The 24,878-nt window shown below is 35.8% G+C and overlaps 1 pseudogene across 1 annotated transcript in view; it reads left to right on the top strand.

The window, feature by feature from the left end:
• Window positions 1–576: 576 nt before the first annotated feature.
• Window positions 577–24,878, top strand: part of LOC148164989 (uncharacterized) — a 215,527-nt pseudogene continuing 191,225 nt past the window's right edge. Inside the window, exons 1-3 of the transcript XR_015768093.1 lie at window positions 577–861; window positions 11,483–11,507; window positions 11,769–11,776. The product of XR_015768093.1 is annotated as an uncharacterized LOC148164989 (transcript). The remainder of the gene's footprint in view (window positions 862–11,482; window positions 11,508–11,768; window positions 11,777–24,878) is intronic.

The raw sequence follows: 24,878 nt of genomic DNA, 5'->3' as shown, positions 1-24,878 counted from the left end.
TAGGGGAGAGCCTGTAGGTACTCCATTGTCTGGTAAAGTTCATATGACTGCATTCTTTTTTGCAAGGGGGGTGGAGGGAGAGCGGGGAAGGAGGGGGTGTCAGCTCAACTGTAAAAGCTGCACAGATTTGTTCTTTCTCTCTCTCTCTCTGCCTCTCCATAGATCGTTTCTGTTTCATGCCCTGTCTCATTTCGCATAGCTAAAAAATAATGCTAATTAAGATCCCTTGTCTTAACTTGAAAATAATGACTCGGATATAATTAGAAATCTGGCGAGAGTTTAAAATTCTGGTAGGGGACCAAAACCATCAGTTACGGTGCTTAGGAGGGAAATGAAGAATTATTTTTCTGTAATCAAGGTAAACATGGGAGGGGGGATCCCCCCTATCTTTTTTTTTAACCAATGGTGTTCTACTGCAGATGAGAGGATACTGTATTTCAAAAACTATTTTAGCCATCAAATTGAAAGGACACAAATCAGTAGCAATAGAAGCCTTCTTAATCCTCCTTAGGATGCAATTCAGATGAAAGAACTGCTTTTTTTTTTTTATTTTCTTTTTGTATGTGTGTGTTATAGATGGATCTGAGAACGCTGTCTGGGCTTGGTGCCAAGCGCTGGTATTTCATAGCAGCGGCCGCCTCACAGACGAGCCGTGGGAAGCAGGAGGGAGACTCTCTCTTAGGGTGCCACTACTATGGAGACACAGCTGGGCTGAACAAGATTTGCTTCAAACGACAACAAGAGAGACAGAAAGTATCTGGTTCAACCGCTGCCCAAGCAGGCCGGCACCAGAAGAGCTAGCAGCCAATCCGGCCATGCTCGAAGCCAGCTCTGCGGCTCAGCCAATCAGTGACATCACTGGTGAGAAACTCATTTACATCATGCAGTAATGAACTTTGTTTAACATAGCCTCCCCCCTTTCCTGTTACCCCCCCTCCCCATATTAGGTCCTTCCATTAATTATTCTGGTGGCATAATTTTAACCTCTATGCAAAAATGTGGCTACATTTTCTCTGATAGCTTTTACCTTCTCCTCCCGCCACACCCATTGCTGTCTACTGTCACTGAAAGTGATTCTGGGTACAATTCTGTTCTGTTTTGACCTTGCAAAATGATCGTCTCTTTCTTGAAAAAAAAAAAAAGTCTTAGAAAAAAATTAAACCTTTGTTTATTTTATCTGATTGCACTCCCCCCGCCCCCCCATGAATAGCATGCTTTTTGAAAGTTGGGATTCAGAATTGTACAAGGTAATAGAGAATAAGGGAGTGCATTGCCATGGAACTTGCAATTTTTTCCAAGCAATCTGCATCTTAGGGCTTCTTTTCATGTTTTCAGATTTTATGCTGCAGTGGCCATTTTACATACAGTGTTTTATCCCAAAAGCACTTATGTGCTTCTGTCACATGGAGGAAAGTTCACTCTTGTTATATTTCATTCTTCACTGCGCTCAGCCAACATGTCATTTTATTAATGAATAGAACTGAGGTCATTTCTGGACAAATCTCTCTCTTCCCGTCCCAGCACAATGCACCTGATTTGCATCCATTTACTAGAAAAACTGAATACAAAAACCAGCTTGAAAAGAAGTTAAGGGACCAGCTTACATATTATCTTAGAATATGTCGCAGCATTTGTGTTTTAGAATGTGTAATATTTAACATCTGCCTTAGCGTTTCTGTAAAAATGCCTGATCTCTGTTCCCAGTGTAATACCTTTAGCTAATTTATTGGTTTGTTATATAACTAAAATAGACCAAATGAGATAATATTCACGAATGAGTTCATTTGTCAGCAGAAAACCTCTGGTAACATAATTTTGTCTCGTACCGTACATTTGTATTTGGTTTGTCAGAGATAAACTTATTTGTCATATAGATAGCTTAAAGAGGCTGGAAACGTGTGCATGTGAAGATTTTCAGGTTGCTTTGGAGAATCCCAAAGAGCGGAAACTGGGTCACACTTAAATGCGATTTGTCTTAAGCCATATCTTTATTGCATATTGGCATTAAAGGGATATGGTTTTCCGGCAGAGAAGGTAAAGTTTCATTGTCTTTTTAAAAAAGAGTATTTTGAATATGATTATTCAAAGATGTGGAATTTTTTAAAACATCGACAAGGGTTTCATAACAGTGCATGATTCGTTTAAGAAGCTTAAAGGGTATAATGATAGGCATAGACACTTTCTAAAGCATATGAAGGATTTAGGCGCTAAACCACAGCCCTTTTAATTCATGAGGCATTCCATCATCCCATCATCAGTATTCAGGGAGCGCCTGTCCTGAATCAGTCATGAGCTCCCCTGCTGCAGATCCTGTAATTTGAATCATGTGTAATAATATATTATCCTACTGGGGGCCTTCTTTCAGTAGGAGAATGGTTTATACATTCTGCTATAAGAGAACTTTTGGCTCCTAGCCGACTCACAGCCATTACTCACATAGGCAATCATGATCATCTTCCTTAAGGAATAACATCTGCACGACCTCCTGAGCCAAAAATCTGCAACCTCCCCCACGTTCTGAATTACGATTTCTTGGAACTGGGAACACTTGACAAAACTGAAGTAGAAAAATGGAAGGTTTAGAGGAATGGACTGCAGTCTTCTTGAGCATGCCATGTGGCAAAAGCGCAAGCTCCCTTTCCTTTGAAATGATGGAGAAGGGTGGGGAAAGGGGGCCCAAAATAGACCTCGATGTGTTTGTTTGAGTTTTAGACACAAAGCTGAAAGGTAACGTGTTCTAGGAAGACATGGCTGCCTCTGTGTGTTTCTCTGCACATCCTCCCAAGGTCCTGCAAAGGGTGTGGCAACACCGAGGGGTGGATGGAAGGCGTCGATGGCTGTGAACAGAGAAACCTTGTCTCACCTTGGGAAGGAAGCGATGAGATCTAGCAGGAACCATTTGACTTGGGAGTTAAAGGCTCAGGGAATGGCTTTGATTCTCTCTTGTTCTGACTTGGATCAGATCACGTAATTTCTCCGCTTTTCCTTATCTGCAAAAATTAAATATACTGCCAGCACAGAAAGATTGTGGAATACTCCCCTTTCTTTTTTAAACATCTGAAATCCTTCTTTGCTTCAAGGACCAGATTCAGTATTCCTGCTTTTGTGAAATCTGTTCAGATCATCATGGCCAGAATCTCCCACTTCTCCATCATTCTCTTTGTGTCTCCATTATTGTCTGTGTGGCAGTCAGAGCTGCTGTGGGGCCACACGTGTGCATATCTTTTCCACTAGACTGAAAGCCCCTTGGGGACAGAGACCACGTTGAATTCGCCCTCCACCCTCTGCTCTAAGAATAATGAATTATGCTCTTAAGTTTTAAATCAATGATCTAATTAATGAGTTAAAGGTTCATTGTAAATTGTGACGGCAGTGTTTACAAATTCCAAGGGTTACTATTGCTGTTGTCAACTATTACGACCAGGTACCGGCTGATGTCAGTTTTGCCTTATCAGTGTTATGCCTTTCATTGCACGGGTCCTACATTATAAAGCTCAGAATAAATGGTTGCTGCATTATTTTTCTTAAATAACCAATGATAGGGAATTGTAAATTCCCAATTTATCAGATATGAGATTAAGCCAACTTGGTTTGATGTTTTCAAACTAAAACGTAAGTGAAATGGATGTAAATAAATTGCCAAAGCAGCCGTGATAAGCAAATCATAGTATCAAGCTCTACTGTTAATGATATGGAAGAATTAATTACTTGGAGGAAGTAAGCAATTAATGTTGGGTGTTGAAATGCTCTATAAAGCATAATAAATCAGGGAATATAGAATCCTGAGTCTTATTCTTAGTGTTATAATTAAGATATGTATTTTTAATCCATAAACTAGCACAACAGTCTTTTAAGAGTGTATTTCTAGATGCACCTGGTATAATCTGATAATGCCAAAATATGGTTTTGGTTTTATGCTGCTCATTTTTGTTTATACTTTTGGCTACTGTACTACTGTTAAGTAGAGATTAATTTCTTTGCAAACAATGATATTCTCATTAAGATGTTTACAAGTTGTGCTTAGAATTTTAAGATCCTATTTCAAACTCTTTGCCCAGTGCATGTTATGAGATGGGAATGAAGTAAACAGAAAATATATACATCTTTACTTTTTATATATGGGAAAACAGAAATTTTAGCACTGGATATTATCTAGTCTGAACTCCATGTTTTACACAAGTCTTAGAGATGAAAAGTATCTTGCCCAAGACTATGTTCTATCAAGTTCCTCGGAACAGCTGAGACTGGTATCCAGAATTCAGAATGACTGGTTCAATATTCTTTCCACTCCACTAAATAATCTGTACTTCTAAAATCAGCTAGATAAGATTATACAATTTTATGGTGCTAACATAAATTACATTCACTGTAATTCACTGTGAGTATATAGTATTTTATGGTTGAAAACAAGGAGACTGAAACTTATTGAGGTGTATTTTTTCTACTACCCTACAAGAATGTAATCAACTACTAATAAATCACCATTTATGTTAGTATTCCCTAAAATAATTTTGGTTTTGATGGAGAAAAATGGAAACCTCATATCTGGGTTCACTTTGCAGTGGCTTTGAATTCAATTAACATGAATATTGTATCTTAAATTACAGGACTGGTTAAATAAGGTTTGGGAAGGGCCAGTTTATACCTTATTTTGTTTTTTTTTTTTTAACTGATGAATTGAGCTATTATTTACTGACCTTTTCTTTCTTTTTTTTCTTTCTCCTTTTGTCCTGCTGAAATCTTCAGGTATCTCAATGAGGGTATTTCTTTTCATCCCAGTATTTAAAAATAGAATTCTGAATCTCATATGAGATGAATTTTGCCCTCTTAAGGAAAAAATGTTTCTCAAAGACAGGAAAAATAAAAGGAGTCTGTTCAGCTCCTTCTGTTCAGACAGAATATGTATGGACATATTTAAGAACTCAGAGAGTAATTGAGTAAATATGGATCATCTTAGTTAAAGAAAAATGTTACTTTGCGTCATGGTTTGAGACATGGTAACTGAAAGCCATTTGCATTTGAATATTGTTGTCTTTGCTAAACTTATTAAAGTAGTGATAAGTACGAAAAAACTAATGGGACAATCCCCTTTATGTTGAGAGTTTTTATAGGATGATCATATGATTCCTATTCCAAAATGAACTCTTGAATTAGAAAAGCAGGAGTAAATATTGGGACCTGTGCTTGTACAATAAAACTATGAGGTCTGTGATTGAGAATCACTTATTTGTAGGATGGCAAAGAAACATGAAATTGATCTACACAGTTTTCATATTCAAGCAATTCTTCCTACTTAAACCTTCAAACATGCTCAACGTCAAGAGCTATAATCAAGTATATTTAGGAGCTCAATGAATATTTTCATGACATTGATGATCATGTGTCTTACTGTTACTGAACAGTGGCACTGCTCAGGTTGCTGGCATGAGGAAAAACAAAATGATATGGATTATGGGGATGAGTTACATGCCATATGCTACACTATGGACTGTGCAGGCATTATTTCATTTAATTCTTAAATCAGTCTTTTGGTATTTTCTTTATTTTACAGATGAGAAAACAGAGTTTCAGAAAAGTTAAGCAACTTGTCAAAGTCACATGACTAAAGCGCAGCAAAACTGGGATTCAAAGCAAAGATTCTGACTTGAGAACCCATATTCTTAAGCATTGCACCCAAGTTGAATAATCACTACATGTGATCTTGCCATTTGGCTGTGGGAACAGAACATTTTTTCTTATTCTACATCCATAAAGAGTTTCTCTGGTTCATTCTGTTAGATATGCATATAGTATTTTATAAATTTGTTTCAAAGCTATTGACCTAGATTAATATTTTCCTTATGTTTTTGTATTTATGCAACAACGCAGACCACTTAAGGTAATGCATACAAAAGCAATTTCAGAATAGTTAAGTACCATATAAATGGAAGGTCATGGTTTTATTAAAATGCCCTCATAAGTCTGAATTACTAAAAATGATTATTAAGCTAAATGTTTCCGTTTCCTCTTTCCTCTAGATATATTATTAAATATGTCACCTATTTTATGAGAAAATTAGTACCTATTGATTTGGCAATTGCAGAATGTCACTTAGTGTCACTAGATCCTGACCATCCAGATATTTGAGGCATCTCCGCTTCCTCAGTCCTGGTTACACATTTTGTGTCCAACCCACTGCAACCCACGGGATGCTAAAAGAGAAGAAACTTGCAGCCACTATTTACTAAAAATCCCATGCCTAATGTTAGATTTTCTAGTGTTTACCTAGTAGTCAGGCCTAAGTGATAGAGTCAACAAGTTGTGGAATTTAACAGAATTGGTTTAATTTAGTGAAGGCAAAGGAGAAAACAGAAAACAGAAGTGTGGTTAATTTCGTCCCTTTCTGGATGAATCCTTTTCCAGTCTCTTCCTCAATTTTCTATTTCTTTCTCAAACATGTCATGCACTTACACATGTTAGAAACTTCAGGCAATAGACCTAGCCTCTTGAACTTCAGTTCGACATTATTTTTGATGTTTGTTATGGAAATGCTACATACCAATATATATTAGTATATAATTAAAGTGTTTAGTCTTGTCACGTAATTTATGGACTCCTCTCCTCAAAAATCCTAGAAAAGCAATAGGTTTGAGCCCTGTGATTCTCATTTGAGTTTACTTCACTTTATCTGTGGTTCTTCTATGATCTTGACACATAGAACTCAAGAGAATGCTCTCATTAGAAGGTCTAGCGAATGCAGGCTGAAGCAATGCCATCTCTGTGCTCTGAAGACACAAGGCCCATTGATATGGTCTACAGACTCATTAGCTGTTTCCAGGGTCACGCTGTGATTTCACCTGTGCCCTCCATTATCCTCTTCTGTGTTCAACAGTTGATAATTTTTTTCCTCCTAAGATTCCTTTACTTCATGTTACTAACAATTTTTCTCTTTGTGGGCAAGAATGAAGGTCAACGTAGTGGATTTTCTCATTGCTTTCTGAAGCTACCAAGATAATGCCTCATTAGTAACATATTTAAGGTGTACTTATTTTCAGAATGTTTATTTTTACACAATGAGAACCAGAGCTAATAATAAGGGAAACTATGTCAGTTATTATTTAATGATCACTTAACTCTGTGGGGCCATACAGAAGAGGTTAGGAGCACAGGAATCTCTGGCCATATGCCTGGTCCTGAAACTAGGCTCCATTACTTACTACATACATAACCTTGGCCAAGTACAATAATTTCTCTGTGTCTCAATTTTATCATCTGTGTAATAGTACCTACCTTACAAGAGTTGAGGATTCTGTGCATTTTTGCAAAGGATGATAGTTTAAGGATAGGCAAATTCATGGTCTCTCTTCTTCAGAGTGTAAAATGTAGTTGGGGAGTGTGATTGTGTTTGTGTGTGTGTGTGTGTGTGTGTGTGTGTGTAAATATTAAGATGGTATTGTTCAGTGCTATAACGGATATGTTCATGCTTATATAAATACTTTGTTTATTGACTCTACCTATTCTGTCAGTTTTTCTTTTATTTGGCCAAGTTATCAAACTATGGTTTTAATATAATTATCAGGTTTATCTCATCAAATATTGGTTTCATTTTAAAAGTTTTTTTAAAAACTGTATCCTCTTTTAATTATACTGGTATGATTTTATAATTACAGGCAATTAATAATATTTCGTTCCTTGATTCCACTTTTCCCTCCCTTACTAGTTGGATGTGTCAGGAGAAAAAAGTCCTAAGACATATGTAAATATGCATGAAACCACTTATTTTTATTTTTTTCAGAGCTCTGTGGTGGAGCTAATATTTCAGATCATGATACCCTAGAATGACCAATGGATAGCTTCCTAATCAGTGGCATTCTGTCCATTAGCTTAACTCACAGTCCAAATGTCTAATGTTCATCAATCAGGTAATTGATACACATGGATTTTCCTATAGCAATCTCTATTATGCTCAGGAAGAAAAAAATTGATTCTAATCTATTTAGAACCCTGTGTAAATTCTCTAAGCCTCACTTTTCTTATTATAAAATAGGGATAATTATAATGACTACCAAGAAGAGTAGGTTGTGCAGGTGAAGTAAGACCTGTGGAGTAATGTTTTCTCTCTCTTCTGTAGACTTCACAAAGCCTGTTCAAGTGTGTGCTTAAATGTCAATAAGAGCAGTATGATTTCAATAAAATGCCAGCTCTGAGGAGACAATCTCTTGTATTATGTGTTCTAGATTAGACTTAACCAACTGAGCCACCCAGGCGCCCCTGTGTTCTAGATTAGAGAATAAGATTGCTTTTGTTTACATTTCAAATAAAAGCTCCCATTAATTTGACTGAATTGGGGGGATTGTTAATGCAATTTAATTAAATCAGATTGTTTTCTTATCTTAATCTGGGAATGATGACTGAGACTGAAGATTGGTGCATTTACAAAAGTACAAGAAACTCTCTGTGTGTGTGTGCGTGTGTGTGTGTGTGTCTGACTGTCTCTTTCTGTCACTGTGTCTCTCTGTTTCTCTCTTTCTTAGGGGATGTTAACATATTTGAATAGAGAAGAGAATCAGGAAGGGTTTCCAATGATTGAGTTGGAGGTATGTTCAAAGGCATATAGATTTTTAGATGCGACAAATTGTCAGGAGTACCATTAAGGTGAACAGATGATATTCCATATGCAGTATCATATTTTAACTCCCGTGTGCCAATTTTGTGATGTTTTATAATTCCATCTTATCTATTAAGGTTTGTTACTACTTCCTTCAGGCTCTTTTTATGTTTTTTTTCATGGTGTCAATAATGGATTTGGCTATTAGATGAACTTTGTCATGATACCTTGTAGGTGTAGTTATTGCTTAAACTGTGTGTATAAAAAACAAAGAAATTACACATCCTGTTTGGGGTATCTTATAGCAATGCTGTCTTTTAATAACTCCTGGGCCCTCTTGTCCTTTTAAACAGCAATTCGCTAACATTCTATTAAACATCACCAAAAATAATCTTGGATGTCAGTGTCATTGTGTACTCGGATCTACTTAGTTTTTCAGTTCTTAAAAGTTCATTTTGCAATGGAGTTAAACTTTATCTTTACCGTTCTAGCCCTGATGGTCTCAGATTCTTTCAAATTTCATTAAGTTTAATTTTTTACCTTTGTTATTTAATAATTGATTTTCTAGAATTGACTGACTGAGTTTTTAGCACTGTAGAAACACACGTTTTCACGAGGTACAGACTTTACTTGGAGTTTATTAAAGAAACCGTACAGACTGTTTCCCCAGGGACACTTCTAGTTAAGGCATGATAGCCCAGGGTAAATATTGAGGATGCCCCCTTTCATTTTCCATAGTGACCCATCTTAGGTTAGAAATTATGTGGCTACTCTATAATATAAAGTTAACTCCTGAATTTATTTTCAACAACAGATGTTCTAATTTGTTGTCTTCATAAGGTTATTTGTACTTGGCAGACCATGCAAATTGAGTTTTGGTTTTGAAAGTATGGTTGCAATAGTGATAGGTAATTTTGTTAACATGTGTTAGACACTCAATGAGTAATTGCTGAATTAAACTCTCTCATTTGAACATCAGATTTCATTAGTATGCTGGTCTCTATTAAAATCAGGAAGGAGTCCAGAATGTTAATTCTTTTGACAAATATTGTTTAAGCACTATCTCTGTGCCAATCTGCTATAAGCAGCAAAGGACATAGCAGTAAAGCAAATAGACAAAATCCTATGCTTTCATGAAGTTTTGTTCTAGTATTCCTTTATATAGTAATAATATTTATTTATTAAGTTACATTGATGAGGTTTTGCTCTCTTATACAGATTGTTTTGAGAAATGGAAAGCATTATTTAAAACCTGGCCCATTTTTTTTTCTTAAAGATTTTATTTATTTATTTGAGAGAGAGAGAATGAGAGAGAGAGAGAGCACGAGAGGGAAGAGGGTCAGAGGGAGAAGCAGACTCCCTGCTGAGCGGGGAGCCCAATGTGGGACTTGATCCCGGGACTCCAGGATCATGACCTGAGCCGAAGGCAGTCGCTTAACCAACTGAGCCACCCAGGCGCCCAGAGGCCCATTCCTAATAAGAGGGTTCCATGATGGAGGTAATTTCAGACCATAAATTCCTACTGGGTACCTTATTTTTTCTTTCACTTAATAGCTTACCTGACATCTTAGGCCCTCCTGGAGTTGATGGTGCCACTTGCTCATGACTTTTATGTGACAATTTAATAAAGAAGAAATGCAGAAAATCCAATTCCTGCTAGTCTTGATATCTTCCGTGTTCTAGTCAATATGTAAGGGCATGTGGAAAACTTATTACTTCATTTGTCTTTGAAAACTTTTATTTTTCCTTACTGGGAGGGATGGGTTTTTGTCATTTTCTACCAACATATATAATTCATCTTTTTAAAAATGTACCCCGGAGCTTCTCAAATGATTTCTCTCTTTGGAAAAGCATCTTCTCTTGTTATTTAGCTCTTTATAAAGCCCATGAATATTTTAAAATTTTATTGACTTATGGACATAAAAGAAATAATCAGCAATTTATATACCAAATAGACATCCTTATTCAAAATGAGAATAATCGTATCATAAAATCAGAACCATTTAACATTTGAAATAGAATAAAATGATCCAGTTTCATTTCCTTATTTTTCAAATGGGCACAGGAAGTATGGAGAAGAAATTGTATTTGACTTGCCTAAGTTCACAGAATATTTTGTAGCAGACTCAGAAAAAGAACCAAGATTTTTTTTTAAATGTTGCTTTTTAGAAAGAATTCTGATTATACAAGTGATACTTTATTATACATTTGAAAAATTTAGGAAGGATATAGAAGAAAATGAAAATGTCTAGTTAACTTACTCTATATGTTACCATGGTTACATAAACTCTATTTAAAAATATACACATCTTTTGAATAATATTGAAGTTTCACCTTATTAGCAATTGTATATCTTACTTTTAAACGCTAAAAGACACATAATATTATGTGGTATTATATGAGGGATGTACATTTGTATTAAAGATGAAGGAGGTATCTTATCCCTCTTATAAGATAGATATAGGGAAAAAACCCTAGATTTTTGAATCACAAATTTACAAATTATAACGAGATTAAATAGGATACACATATAATAGAAAACTTCAATGTCATTTGATAAAAATATTTGTTTGTGTCAAATTCAAGTGAGATATATCAAAGTGACAACGCTATTCTAGATTTGGATACCCAATCGCATTCCTGGAGAGTAGCATCTCTTCCACATGCATTTTGGATTATATTTTCTCTTAAATCCTCAAGGAACTTACTTCACTGATGATCCTTTTTTCTCCTGTATCATCTCCCTTCAACCAACTCTTTCCTCCCAGAACTCAAAAATCCCCAACACTCCCCGATCATTAACAGACAAAACAACCACCACCACCTGCCATAGACCTGTTTGTTCTTTCTCACTCATCCATCCTATTGCTGAATGAGAGGACAGGAAAGCTGGAGATACACTCAAACTAACTTGGGACTAGTAGTGTGACTTCTCCGAAGGCCAGAGAGTTGATAGTTTAAGGCCTTTTTTTTTTTTTAAATAATTTATTTATTTATTTAGAGAGAAAGAGGAAGCATATGTGTGTGCAAGTGGGAGGAGAAGCAGAGGTAGAGGGAGAAAGAATCCCGAGCAGACTGTGCACTGAGTGTGGAGCCCATCGTAGGGCTCGATCTCACAACCCCGAGATCATGACCTGAACTGAAATTAGGAGTCAGGTGCTTAAGCAACTGAGCCACCCAGGTGCCCCAGTTTTACACTTTATAAAACATAAAATAATTTAAAAAATGATACTTTTATTAAATGAGTTGTGATGTCTCTTTCACCATTAAAATTAAGTGACTCTAAAGGAGAGGAGAGAAAATATCCCTCAGAAGTTACATTTTCATTATTATTTTGAGGGAGTTCAAGACTAATTCTAAATGTGTATTTGACATGATATAATTACAGGTTACAGCTATGATCTCATTTCCGTTGATTTACTTTGAGATTCTATACCGATGCATGTTTCTAATAATACAAGGAAGATAGTAAAGTCAGATTATTTTAAATAAGGATCAAGGAAATAATCTCTTTTTTAAATGAAATAAGCTCTTGGTGCTATTGAACAAGACCACCTGACTTGAAGTCTACTAGACTTGAAGTTATCCAAGATTATTTGAATGAGAACAGGAATCAAAAGATGCCACTAGCCATTTGTGTGATGTTAGAAAACCAATGTTTGGGACGCCTGTGTGGCTCAGTCGCTTAAGCATCTGCCTTTGGCCCAGGTCATGGTCCCAGGGTCCTAGGATAGAGCCCTGCATCGGGCTCCCTGCTCAGTGGGGAGCCTGCTTCTCCTTCTGCCTGCCACTCCCCCTGCTTGTGCTCTCTCTCTCTCTGACAAATAAATAAAATAAATTAAAAAAAAAACAATGTTTATTGGTATATCAGTTTATAGAATGATAGACATGGGGTCAGATAACGTCTTATCTGACATTATTTTTTTCTTTTTCAAAGTGAAATCCTTTCTTCAAATGAAATTGAGTCAGTAGCTCAACATTTAGAATATGTATTGCAACTGCCCTGGTTGGATTAGGGGTGGGACCTCAGAGCCTTAGCTTTCTGCCCCCTCCTGCACTTCAGGTGGTGCCCTTGTCTTGATGACAGTCTCAGAGCTCCATGAGACTGAAGCCATGAGTAGATAATCACTTAGGTTCTGTAGGATTTGAAATTAGACTTATTTTTTGTTTTTGTTTTTGCTTTAGATTTTCTCAGCAGCTAATCAATAAATAGAAATTAAATTTCCACTAGATGGCAGTAGATCAAATCTTTGTTCTAAAAGTTTCAATCGACAATCTTGGGTCAATATTTAAGCACATTTGGATTACTTACAAAACTTTCAGAAGAATTCTGTTTTCTCATATTCCACACTTTAAAATACTTTACTTTCTATTTCTAAATTCTCACTTTCTATCCTGTTTTTAAGCCATTGTGGAATTACTGGTTAGTCCTAACAGTATGATGTCTGGTAAAATATTACTTGCTCTGGTTGTGGGAATTGTTTAAGAATTGGATAATAGTCAAATGAATACATTTACCTAAGCATCTAAATTTATTAGTAATACCCGCTTGATTTTCTAGCTTTATTAGAAGCCTAATCTTTAACCCAAAGGTGATGGTGACCTGGTTCCTCATCTTTCTTACCGTATCACCTACCCATTTCCAGAGCACTGAAATTCCAATGATCATGGCAGTCTGCATTGTGTTGCATATTAACATTGCAAGGAGGAGATGCTTTCAGGTAATATTAGGTGATGGAAGTTCATGATAAGGATAACCAGGGAAGAGAGGTAAATCGGGAGACTGCTTCAGTACTTCCAAGGTTGAGTATATAGCAGCCTCATGGAGGGACAAAACAGCTCCTTTCTTCAGGCTTCAGCGGGTTTCCAGGGCCAACAGCTCTGGTAACTTCCTGCCAACACAGAGCACTTGGAAGTTAGCCCCTGCTTGTCTTTTTTGCCATGACTTATTTATACTTTCAAGAGAGAAGAACTGGTTGAGTTGATTTGTTGTAATGTTACATAGATCATCCTTTATGGGCAGTCTCAGACTACATTTCCATAAAGCTGGTTGGATCCCTTTGGAGGCAGTTTATACCTAAAAAGCTCAAGGGAAAAGATCAAAGTTTTTGGCTGTTTCCAGGTGAAATTAATAATAGGTCCCCATTTTACTCTAGAATTTTCCTAATTAGGATGATAAATTACATTATTACCTGAATACATAGTCATCTTTGCCTTGAGCACTAATTTCTGCTCTTCAGGCCAAGGTCATGTGGCACAAGATTAGCTAATAGGAAAAGTATTGCCTGAAGTCACTTTCTCAGGAAGAAGTTGTGGGGCACAGGCATTTAGAGTTGTATGGACTGCCAATTATGTAGTCCTTAGAATAAAGAAAAAAGAATTTAAAGAAAAAAGCTAACTTTAAATTCAAGTTCCTACCTTATTAGTTCAATTTTATCCACTAAATATAGTCTTTCTTTAATGCATTGTGGAAAAGAGAATATGAATTTCATTAATAAGGATATTGTAAAGCTAGAAAAGAATTTAAATGGCTTTCCTGTATTACATTATAAATATTGGAGAAAATTCCAAAATTAGAGCTCCAAAGATGTTTCGCTCACAATTCCTTATGCATAAATGGTAGATTGAGTCTTTTAATTATCATTCAATAATGATTCACATCACTACTTAAATATATGGGAGGTAGTTATCTTTCCATCCAAGTCATTACCCAAAATTCTCTCAAATAATCATATCTTTAGATCTTTAAATACTCTTTTCTCCACATTAGTCCTCTATTATTTTAATTGAATACAGTTAATATAGCAAATCATAGATTGGAAAACCTTTTTTCTTTTACCCTCAGAACAGGTTGATAATGAGCAAATATTAAGTGACTGTTTGAAATGTTTCCCCCCAAAAGATTGAGTGGTACTGTTTTTCAAAATGTAAAGGTTTTTGTTTTGTTTTGTTTTGTTTTAGAGTGAATAGTGATGAACTTTTTGCCCACCTCTAAGTAGAATACTCGAAAGAAAGATTTAATTGTAATTTGAAGCATTTTGTTTAGAATAATTTCATGAATCCTGCTATCAGGGTGTGTTCCTAAAGACATTTGTGCAAAGCCTTTCCTCTGCAAATCATTTATTTCACTTACGGTATTTTGGACATCATCCTGCTGCGTTGGGGGGCAGTGAACATAACAGCCACACTACTTTGAATAGAGAAAGCATAGGAAGAGCCCCTCATTTGGTTGAAAACCTCCTATGGCTCTGTGAAGGTCACACTTCTGTTTACCAAATCCCATTTCACTTTTCTCCTCTAGAGTACAAAGAAAGTGGGGATTTCTTAGCTCTAGAAATTAGGTGGCATCCTATAATAGTTCTGGCTAATGAATGTGATCAGAAGTCATCAAGTCTTATACGCAAACTAAATCATGAAACACTACATCAAAAAATATTTTATACTAAAATAATAATAATAATCATGAAGATCAATATTCATTATAAAGAAAAATGCCCACGAGTTGTACTGAGGTGGCAGAGCCCCAAGGAGTCCCAAGACTCTGCTTATAAAGGAGCTATAACTGAAGTGAAATAGAAAGAAAATATTCTGAGTACTAAGTGAAGAGGAAATATTTTCTGCCATGAGTCACCGATATTTCAGGGCTCATTTGCTCCCATAGTGTAATCTGGCCCTTCTTGACTAATATAGAGGAAATATGACATTGAGTTTTATAATTTAATTTAACTTTCTGACTTAGTTTAGTCCTTGCCATATGTCAGATGCTCTCCAGCAAGTCCTGAGTGAGGTAGGTTATTGTTTAAAAGTAGAAAAGACTTGAAATTAGTCTATTATACAAATAATTTTTAATTTGACTAAAATGTGGAAAATTGTCCAGAACATGTAGAATTATTTTAGCCACCAAATATAATCTGTAGGAATTTTTATAAGAAGAGAAGGAAAAATCTGTAATATTTTACAGTTTGTGGTTTAAAAGATCAATTTAGAATTTTACAGTTCTCAGTTTTTATTTTTAAAGCAACAGTGTTGTATAACTAGAAAACCAATTAAGTTTCTATAACACATGAGCTCTTTCAGCCTAAGATCATAAAAGTGTTCACCTTATAGAGATGGCTGTTATATCCTGGTTTGCTTTGGGCATTCTCCGTTTATGCACATTGTCTGGTCATTTATAATAGCATTCCCTTTCATTCAAAGATTGGGTGGAATTGGACAATACCTTGTAGCATATGATCACGGGGCCAGACTGATCGGTGAGAGTTTGGAAGACATGTATTGTGTATAGCTAAATTTCCTTTCTCAGTTCTGGGGAATATATCAGCACATGAAAATAACATTATATGGAGATGTTAGATGCCCAGGCCAGCCCACAAAAGATTTTAAAATCCAAAACTGAGCTACACGATAGTGATTAGATGTAAAATTAAAATTTTTAGGTTTTTGTGGATTGGTGCAGGTTCCTAATCATCATGTATATAAAATATTACATCAAATGAAAAATGTGGTCTAGTTTCCAGATACCAAGGAATTTTAGAAATAGTTCCTTTTTCATTTGGGCATAAACAGTGGTTTTTAAATGTAGCTTTTTTATTAGTAATGTTAATTTTTTATTTTTTATTTGGAAATTTGAAGATACCAAAAGTAGGTAATAGCCTATTAAACCACCATGCAGCTATTATGTTAATCCAAGCAACTATCTGCCAATGGTCAGTTCCATCCTATCCATACCCCCATCTAATTTTTTCCTCCCTTATTATTTTGCCGTAAATCCAGACATCCTATCATTTCATCCTTACACATTTTAGCATTAATCTCCAAATGAAAAGTATGCTTTGATAAATGTACTATTATATGCTTTCCATATAATAATATATGTTTAACAAAAACTTGTCAAAATAAGTTTGGGTTGAAGTTTAACATGCTGGCATTTAGCCACATTAAATGGATACTATCTCTTGGAATAACAGTCTCCCCATTTCACCTTTATCAGAACAAATTACCTTTAAACATTCCAAAAGTAAACTCTAAATTTCCCTTTAGACAATTTAGAAGTATATGTACACACTCCAATCCAGAGATCAAGGAGCCGTGAAGATATGTTCTGCAGCTGTCTCCCTTTGAAGTTCTTTGCTCTGACACTTCAGATAACAATATAACTCCGGTTTCCAGAGAACGAACAGCCTGCTCTTCAAAGAAGAGGTGAATATCTTACATTGACAGGTTAACTTCAAGAAAGGTAATCCTAATAAATAGAACTTGTGGAGCCAGTGTTAGGACTAAAAAAATGCTTTTTATTGGCTTGTTTGTTGAGACTAGGGAGAAGCAAGCATGTTAAGCGAACCTTATTTTCTTTGTGCAGAAGTCATTCCTGTCTGATCTTTTAATATACTTTGCAGGATTTGTAGGAAAGTAGGATTCCCTTTCTGTTTCATACTTCAGAATGTAATTAAATCACATCTCTGATTTGATTAGGAAGAGAAAGCCAAATGAAGTTTGTTTTTTTTAAATCATCGAATATGTAATTAAAAGAAAAAAAGAGAGAGAATTGATTTATTTGGTACAGATTATATTTTTAGTAAAATTGGAGAAATTAGGCAGGTTGCAACAGATTGTTTATATATTGTACCAATTTCCTTGAATTCATATATATGTTTTGTTCATATTAAATGATATGAAATAATTAAGAAGATAGATCTAGTGCTGCTTATTTGTGGGGGCCATCAGAAATAGGTTTCTCGTAATGGGATTGTTGGTTGTTGGTTTTTTTTTTTTTTCTTGTATCAGTGGTGTGTAGGTGTCATTTAACTTAATTTAAGCATTTGATTTAGATTCCAATGTAGATATAAACAGCATATTAAAAGGAATAGTCATGTTTCTGCCATTTAATAGAGTGGTACATATATATAGACATACATCTACCATATAACCTTAATTTCCTAGTTATGTAATGATATTTATAACATTTAACCTGTAAAGATACTACAAGGGTAAAATGGGATCATTTATGTATAAACATTATTTATGATTTTTTTTAAAAAATCAGCTTTATTTTTGTGTTCTATATAATAAAATACTAAAATTTTATGTGTACAGGTTGTTGTTTTGAAAAATCCATACAGTCACAAAACCATCACCATAGTCATAATAGAGAATATTTCCTTCACCTCCAAAAGTTCCCTTGTGCTCCTTTGTAGTCAGCAGCCTCCACTCATCTTCACTTCTATCAACCATTTATTTACATTCTGTATTGCAGTTTTGTATTTTCTGGAATTTCATATAAATGGAATCATACAGTATGTAGTAATTTATATCTGGTTTTTAAAACTCAACATAGTGCTTTTGAGACCATCCACATCATTGAGGGTACCAATAGTTCATTCCTAATTATTGTCAAGCTGTAGTCTATATTAAATGAATATGCCATCATTTGATTGACATTTGGATTATTTCCAGTTTGGGCCAATTAAAAATAAAGCTTCTGTGGGTGCCTGGGTGGCTTAGTCGTTAAGCGTCTGCCTTTGGCTCAGGTCATAGTCCCAGGGGCCTGGGATCGAGCCCCGCATCGGGCTCCCTGCTCAGCGGGAAGCCTGCTTCTCCCTCTCCCACTCCCCCTGCTTGTGTTCCCTCTCTCACTGTGTCTCTCTCTGTCAAATAAATAAAATCTTTAAAAAAAAATAAAGCTTCTGTGAATATTCAAGTACAAGTCTTTGTGTGGATATAGTTTTCATTTGTCAGAGGTAAATGTAAATGTATAGAAATGGCATTGCTGGGTTATATGGTAAATACATCATTAACTTTTTAAGTAACCCATTTCCCTTCATGTGTTTTAGAGTTCTGTTGTCGGGCTATTCATATTTAGGCTTTTTTATATGTGCTGATGAATTGATTCCTTTATCATTATGAATGCCATTCTTCAAATAACATTCCTTATCATAAACTCTATTCTGTCTGATATAAATACAGACACCCTAGCTTCTTTAAAAATTTTGTTTGGTTGGCATGTTCATTTTAATCATTTTACTTTTAAACTATGTGTGTCTTATATTTAAAATAGGTTTCTTCTAGACAATATCATAGTTGGGTCTTGCTTTTTGATTCTATCTGACAATCCCTGTTTTTTCCTTACATTTTTTTAAAGATTTATTTATTATTTTAGAGAAAGAAAGAGAGAGAGAGAGAGAGAGCACCACCCAGGTGCCCCTGTTTTTTCATTACTTTTAATTGAAGTGTTCAGAAAATTTACAATTAATATAATTTTGGTATAGTTGGATTTACAACTATAATGTTGCTATTTTTTCTACTTGTCCCATCTGTTTTTTTGTTCCTTTATTTCCTTTTGCTCTCCTTCTTTTAGGTTGAGTAATTTTTAAATTTTTTTTTTATTTTCACTATTGGCTTTATTTCTGTTTTAATTTTTATTGGTTGCTCTAGAGTTTATAATATACAACTTTACCTTACAACAATACATTTCCAATTAATATTATATCAGTTCATGTGCATAGGAAGAACCTTGTAAATAATACATTTCTATTCTCTAACAGTGTACTTCTGTTCCTCAGTATTCTCTCTTTGTACTATTTGTGTGGAACATTTTATTTCTCTGTATGCTATAAACAACACAATATATTTTTAAAGCATTAAATTACTTTTTATGATAAAAATGTTTATATTTACCCACTTCATTGTCATTTCCATTGATTTTCATTCCTTTGTGCAGACACAGATTTTTTTTTTTTTTTTTTCTGGTATGATTGTCTTTCTGCCTAGAGGACATCCTTTGACATTTCTTGTAGTGCAGTTCTGTTAGTGATTAATTCCCTCTGGGGTTGTTTCTCTAAAAGAGTCTTAAGTTTACCTCCATTTTGAACACACTTTCTCTGGGTAAAGAATTATAGGTAGAAATTCTTTTTCCCATTCAGAACTTTAAATATTTCTCTCTATTGTGTTTGGTTGAAATAATTTTTTAGCAGAAGTCTGCTGTAATTCTTATCTTTATTCCTCTGTATGTTATGTGTATTTATTCTATGGCTGCTTTTAAGATTTTCATTTTCCTGGTGATTTTCAGTGATGTGATTTTGTTATACTAATTGTGTTTTTCTTTACTTTTATTCCACTTGAGATTTGTTGAGGTTTCAGAATCTATGATTTGATGAATTTTATCAAATTCAGAAAAAAATGGCCATTATTTCTTCAAACTATATTTTCTGTTCCCTCTGCTCTTCTCCTTCTGGGACTACAGTTACATATAAGGTAGACTACATGGGGTGCCTGTGTGGCTCAGTCTTTAGGTGGCTGCCTTTGGCTCAGGTCATGATTCCAGGGTCCTGGGATCGAGTCCCTCATCGGGCTCCCTGCTCCGCGGGAAGCCTGCTTCTCCCTCGCCTACTCCCCCTGCTTGTGTTCCCTCTCTTGCTGTGTCTCTCTGTCAAATAAATAACTAAAATCTTTAAACAAAATAAGGTAGACTACATAACATTTTCTCACAGGTCACTTCTCTGTTCATTGACTTTTAAAAAATATTTATTTATTTTGAGAGAGAATTCATTACATTGAGAGAAAGAACGTGCGCACATGTGTGCATGTGCAAATAAGAGGAGGGGCAGGGGCAGAGGGAGAGGGAGAGAGAGAATCCCTAGCTGACTCCCCACTGAACTTGGAGCTTGACACAAGGCTTGATCTCAGGACCTTGAGATCATGACCCTGAGATCATGACCTGAGCCAAAATCAGGAATCCCATGCTCAACCAACTGAGTCACTCAGGTGTCCCTTCAATGACTTTTTTTTTTTTTAAGATTTTATTTATTTATTTGAGAGAGAGAGAGAATGAGAGATAGCACGAGAGGGAAGAGGGTCAGAGGGAGAAGCAGACTCCCTGCTGAGCAGGGAGCCCGATGCGGGACTCGATCCCGGGACTCCAGGATCATGACCTGAGCCGAAGGCAGTCGCTTAACCAACTGAGCCACCCAGGCGCCCCCTTCAATGACTTTTTAAACCTCTCTGTGCTTCACTTTGTATAGTCTCTATTGCTATGTCTTCAAATTCACTGACTTTTTTCTTCTGTGGTGTATAATATGCTGTTAATTATACCCAGTGAATTTTCATTTCAGATATAGCATTTTCTATCTCTAGAAGTCTCATTCATGTCTTTTAAAATTTTTTTCCATTTCTCTTGTTATAAGGCTTTTATTTTCCTTTCTTTCCTTATCTTTCCTTCCTTTCCTTTCCTTTCTTTTCCTTTCCTTTTCTTTTCTTCCTTCCTTTCTTTTTCTTTCTTTTCTTTCTTTCTTTCTTTCTTTCTTTCTTTCTTTCTTTCTTTCTTTCTTTCTTTCTTTCTTTCTTTCCTTCTTTCTTTCTTTCTTTCTCTCTCTCTCTCTCTTTTTTTAAAAAAATTTATTAACATATAATGTATTATTTGTTTCAGGGGTATAGGTCTGAAATTAATCAGTCTTACACAATTCACAGCACATATCCTCCCCAATGTCCATCACCCAGCCACCCCATCCCTCCCACCCCCCTCCACTCCAGCAACCCTCAGTTTGTTTCCTGAGATTAAGAGTCTCTTATTGTTTCCCTCTCTGGTTTCATCTTGTTTCATTTTTCCCTCCCTTCCCCTATGATCCTCTGTCTTGTTTCTCAAAATCCTCATATCAGTGAAATTATATGATATCTTTCTCTGATTGACTTATTTCACTTAGCGTAATACCCTCTAGTTCCATCCACGTCATTGCAAATGGCAAGATTTCATTTTTGATGGCTGCATAATATTCCATTGTATACATATATACTACATTTTATCCACTCATCTGTTGATGGACATCTAGGCTCTTTCCATAGTTTGGCTATTGTGGACATTGCTGCTATAAACATTGGGGGGCACATGCCCCTTCGGATCACTACATTTGTATCTTTGGGGTAAATACCCAGTAGTGCAATTGCTAGGTCATAGGGTAGCTCTATTTTCAACTTTTTGAGGAACCTCCATACTGTTTTCCAGAGTGGCAGCATCAGGTTGCATTCCCACCAACAGTGTAGGGGGGAAGACATGAACAGACATTTCTGCAAAGAAGACATCCAAATGGCCAACAGATACATGAAAAAGTGCTCAGCATCACTCAGCATCAGGGAAATACAAACCAAAACTTCAATTAGATACCACCTCACACCAGTCAGAATGGCTAAAATTAACAAGTCAGGAAATGACAGATGTTGGTGAGGATGCAGAGAAAGGGGAACCCTCTTTCTTTCTTTCTTTCTTTCTTTCTTTCTTTCTTTCTTTCTTTCTTTCTTTCTTTCTCTTTCTTTCTTTCTTTCTTTCTTTCTTTCTTTCTTTCTTTCTTTCTTTCTTTCTTTCTCTCTTTCTTTCTCTCTTTCTTTCTCTCTTTCTTTCTCTCTCTCTTTCTCTCTTTCTTTCTTTCTTTCTTTCTTTCTTTCTTTCTTTCTTTCTTTCTTTCTTTCTTTCTTTCCTTCTTTCTCCTTCCTTCCTTCCTTCCTTCCTTCCTTCCTTCCTTCCTTCCTTCCTTCCTTCCTTCCAAGTTTATCACCTTTAGACTCAAGGAATTAACAGGGATTGGTGCCAGCTACACCAGACCCAGGGTTTTGTGGCTCCCAGGAGCACATTCAGCTACAGCAAACACATAGGGAAATGGTGGGAGGGAAGGGGGCAGTTAGCAGATTTGGTCTTGAACTTGGAAGGCAAGGGGTGGAAAAGTGATTATCCTTGGGGCTTGGGAATGAGGAATAGCAGGAAGCAAGCTGTTTTAGAGGGGCCTGGGCAGGCCTAGAGAGGCAGCCCCCTACCCCTGGGGCTCATAGTTGAGAGGGAAGAGAAATGAGTCCCCTCCCCTCAGTGCTGAGGACAAGGCACTTTGCTCAGGCTCCTTCTGCCCCACCCCCTCTTCTTTATCTTCTTGAATGTACAGGATAAATTTATGGAGCTGTTATAAAATACTTTTTAATGGTTCCAAAATTTCTGTCACTAATGAATCTATTTCTATTCTTTTTAGAGTCATATTTTTCTGCTTTTTAGATGCTTTGTAATTTTTTTTTTTTTTTTATTGGATGTTGTATTAGTCTGCTCAGGCTGCCACAACAAAATACCAGACCCTGGATGGCTTAAACATTAGAACTTATTTTCTTAACAGTTCTGGAAGCTGGAAGCCCCAGTTCAAGGTCCAGCAAGATCTGCTTCTGAGAGTTCTTTCTTGGCTTGAAGACAGCCAACTTCTTGCTGTGCAGTCAGTTCACAGTAGATGTTAAATACTGTTCTTTTTATGTTGTCTGTGGCTTGATTTTGTTGCAGTCCTTTAAATAGTGTAAATTTTTATTTTTGTCTAGTATTAGGTTACTTAGAATCAGTTGGACCCTATCTAGGTTTTAGCTGTGTTAGATACTTTATTCTTGAACCAATATGTATTACCACCAAGATGATATTCTTCTGAGAATTCTACCCAGTTCAGGTGTATTATGAAGAATTTTCACTCTGGCTGGGGGGAACATAATTTATTTTCAGCCCCCTGTGAGTTTTAGGAATTGTTCTGTCCAGTCCTTTTGGGCGTTTTTTTTTTTTTTTTTCCCCCAAGTCTCTGGTAGTTTTCTCTCATGCATGCATGGATTAGGACTTAGCCAAAGACTCAAGGGCATCCACTCTGTACATCTCTAGGTCTCTCTGTATGTAACTCCTTGCTCAAATTCTATCCTCTGTGACATCTACAAGTTTCAACTCCTCATTCCTTAACTCAGAGACACTGTCAGGCTCTATTTGGGTTTACCCTCTTTGCTCTGTGGCCTGAAGACCACCTCCAGGAGGTAAGCTGCCACAGTCTTAGGTCTCACCTCCAGTGTTTCCTTTCTTTCATGTACCACACTCTTGCATTAGCTGTTGTCCAACATATGAAAACTCTTGTATCTATTGTGTCTAGTTTTCTAGTTGATGAATTTGGGAAGGCAAATTTAGTTCTCATTATCTTGGTCCGAAATAAAAGTCCTGTAAAAGAGTTTTATAAACTGTAGACTCCTGTAGATTCTGGGTTATACTTTGTGAATAATGCCTTGCATTGGTACATCTTCATAACCAGGGTCTCTGCTTCCATGGTTCTCCCCTCCAAACTGTATCCATATAGCCAGAAAAAGGGTCTCTTAAAGTGCAAATATGGTCATGTTTCTCTCCTGCTTAAAACCTTTCAATGGCTCCCTCCAGGTGAAGTCCAAAGTCATTATAAATGTCTGTATATTTTTATGACTTGGCCCTTCACCATTTGCTGACCTCATCTCATGCCCCACTCCCATTGCACTTGATTCTCCAGCCATAACAAGGTACCTCATGCTTATTATCTCATTCCTGACTTTGCACATGTTCATTTCTGTCTATAAAGAGGAGAAATAAAAGGCCTTCACAGGTTTTCTTGTGAGAATCAATTGACTTAGTACATGTAAATTACTTATAACAGTGCCTGACACATAGTATTCTATAAATGTTAGCTATTATGATTGTTATTTTTAATCAAAGAGTACAAACTATGTACACTTTGGAAGCACCAGTTCATAAGACATATTATTTATAATTTATAATATACTTTGAAGTAAATTACCTTTAGGTTGCCTTGGACCATCCATAGAGAGTTTTTTTTTTTTTTTTTAAACTATGAACTAAGAAAGATGGGAACAATTACCTGTGAAAGATGGTTGTACTTTTCCATATTCAAAATATATTTAGCATTATAATTTTCCTTTTCTTTTCCAAATCATTTGGCTCTTTGGACATGGGTATTTCTCTGGTGGATTTCAAAAATTTGGTGGAATCAATTTGGTAAAACTCTCTTTCGCCTGTTACTGTATCAGCTCTATTATCAAAGAAGGAAATAATTATAGCCAGGTATACACACTTAATGCTTATTTAATGTTTTAATATTGACTAAATTCTTTTACACAGACTATTTTACTCAATCCTCATAACAACATTATTTTACATAAGTGTAATATTTCCAAAAGCATCAAAAATGATTGTTTTAAAATAAGATTTCTCATTAGTATATTTATATGATAGCAACTTTAGCAAAAAAAAATACAGAGAATAACCTTCTAAAAATTAAATTCTCATACTCATCTCCATTTTCTTCTCAGGAGGAATAGAATGACGTTTCCTTCTTCCGCAGCCCATTTTAGGTGGTGGTCACTTCTATGTTACCTCATTCCCAGAGACTATGTTCCAGCATAGGAAAAAAAGAAAGGGATTGATGGACAGAATGGGCCACTTGGGAGAGAAAAAGCAGGATTTGATTTTTAATTTCTTAAC

Source organism: Eumetopias jubatus, unplaced genomic scaffold, assembly GCF_037043125.1.
Source record: "Eumetopias jubatus isolate StellerSeaLion01/CBP00866 unplaced genomic scaffold, mEumJub1_p1.0 scaffold_1, whole genome shotgun sequence".
NCBI classification, from domain to species: Eukaryota; Metazoa; Chordata; class Mammalia; order Carnivora; family Otariidae; genus Eumetopias; species Eumetopias jubatus.
This window is presented reverse-complemented; position numbering and strand designations above follow the sequence as displayed.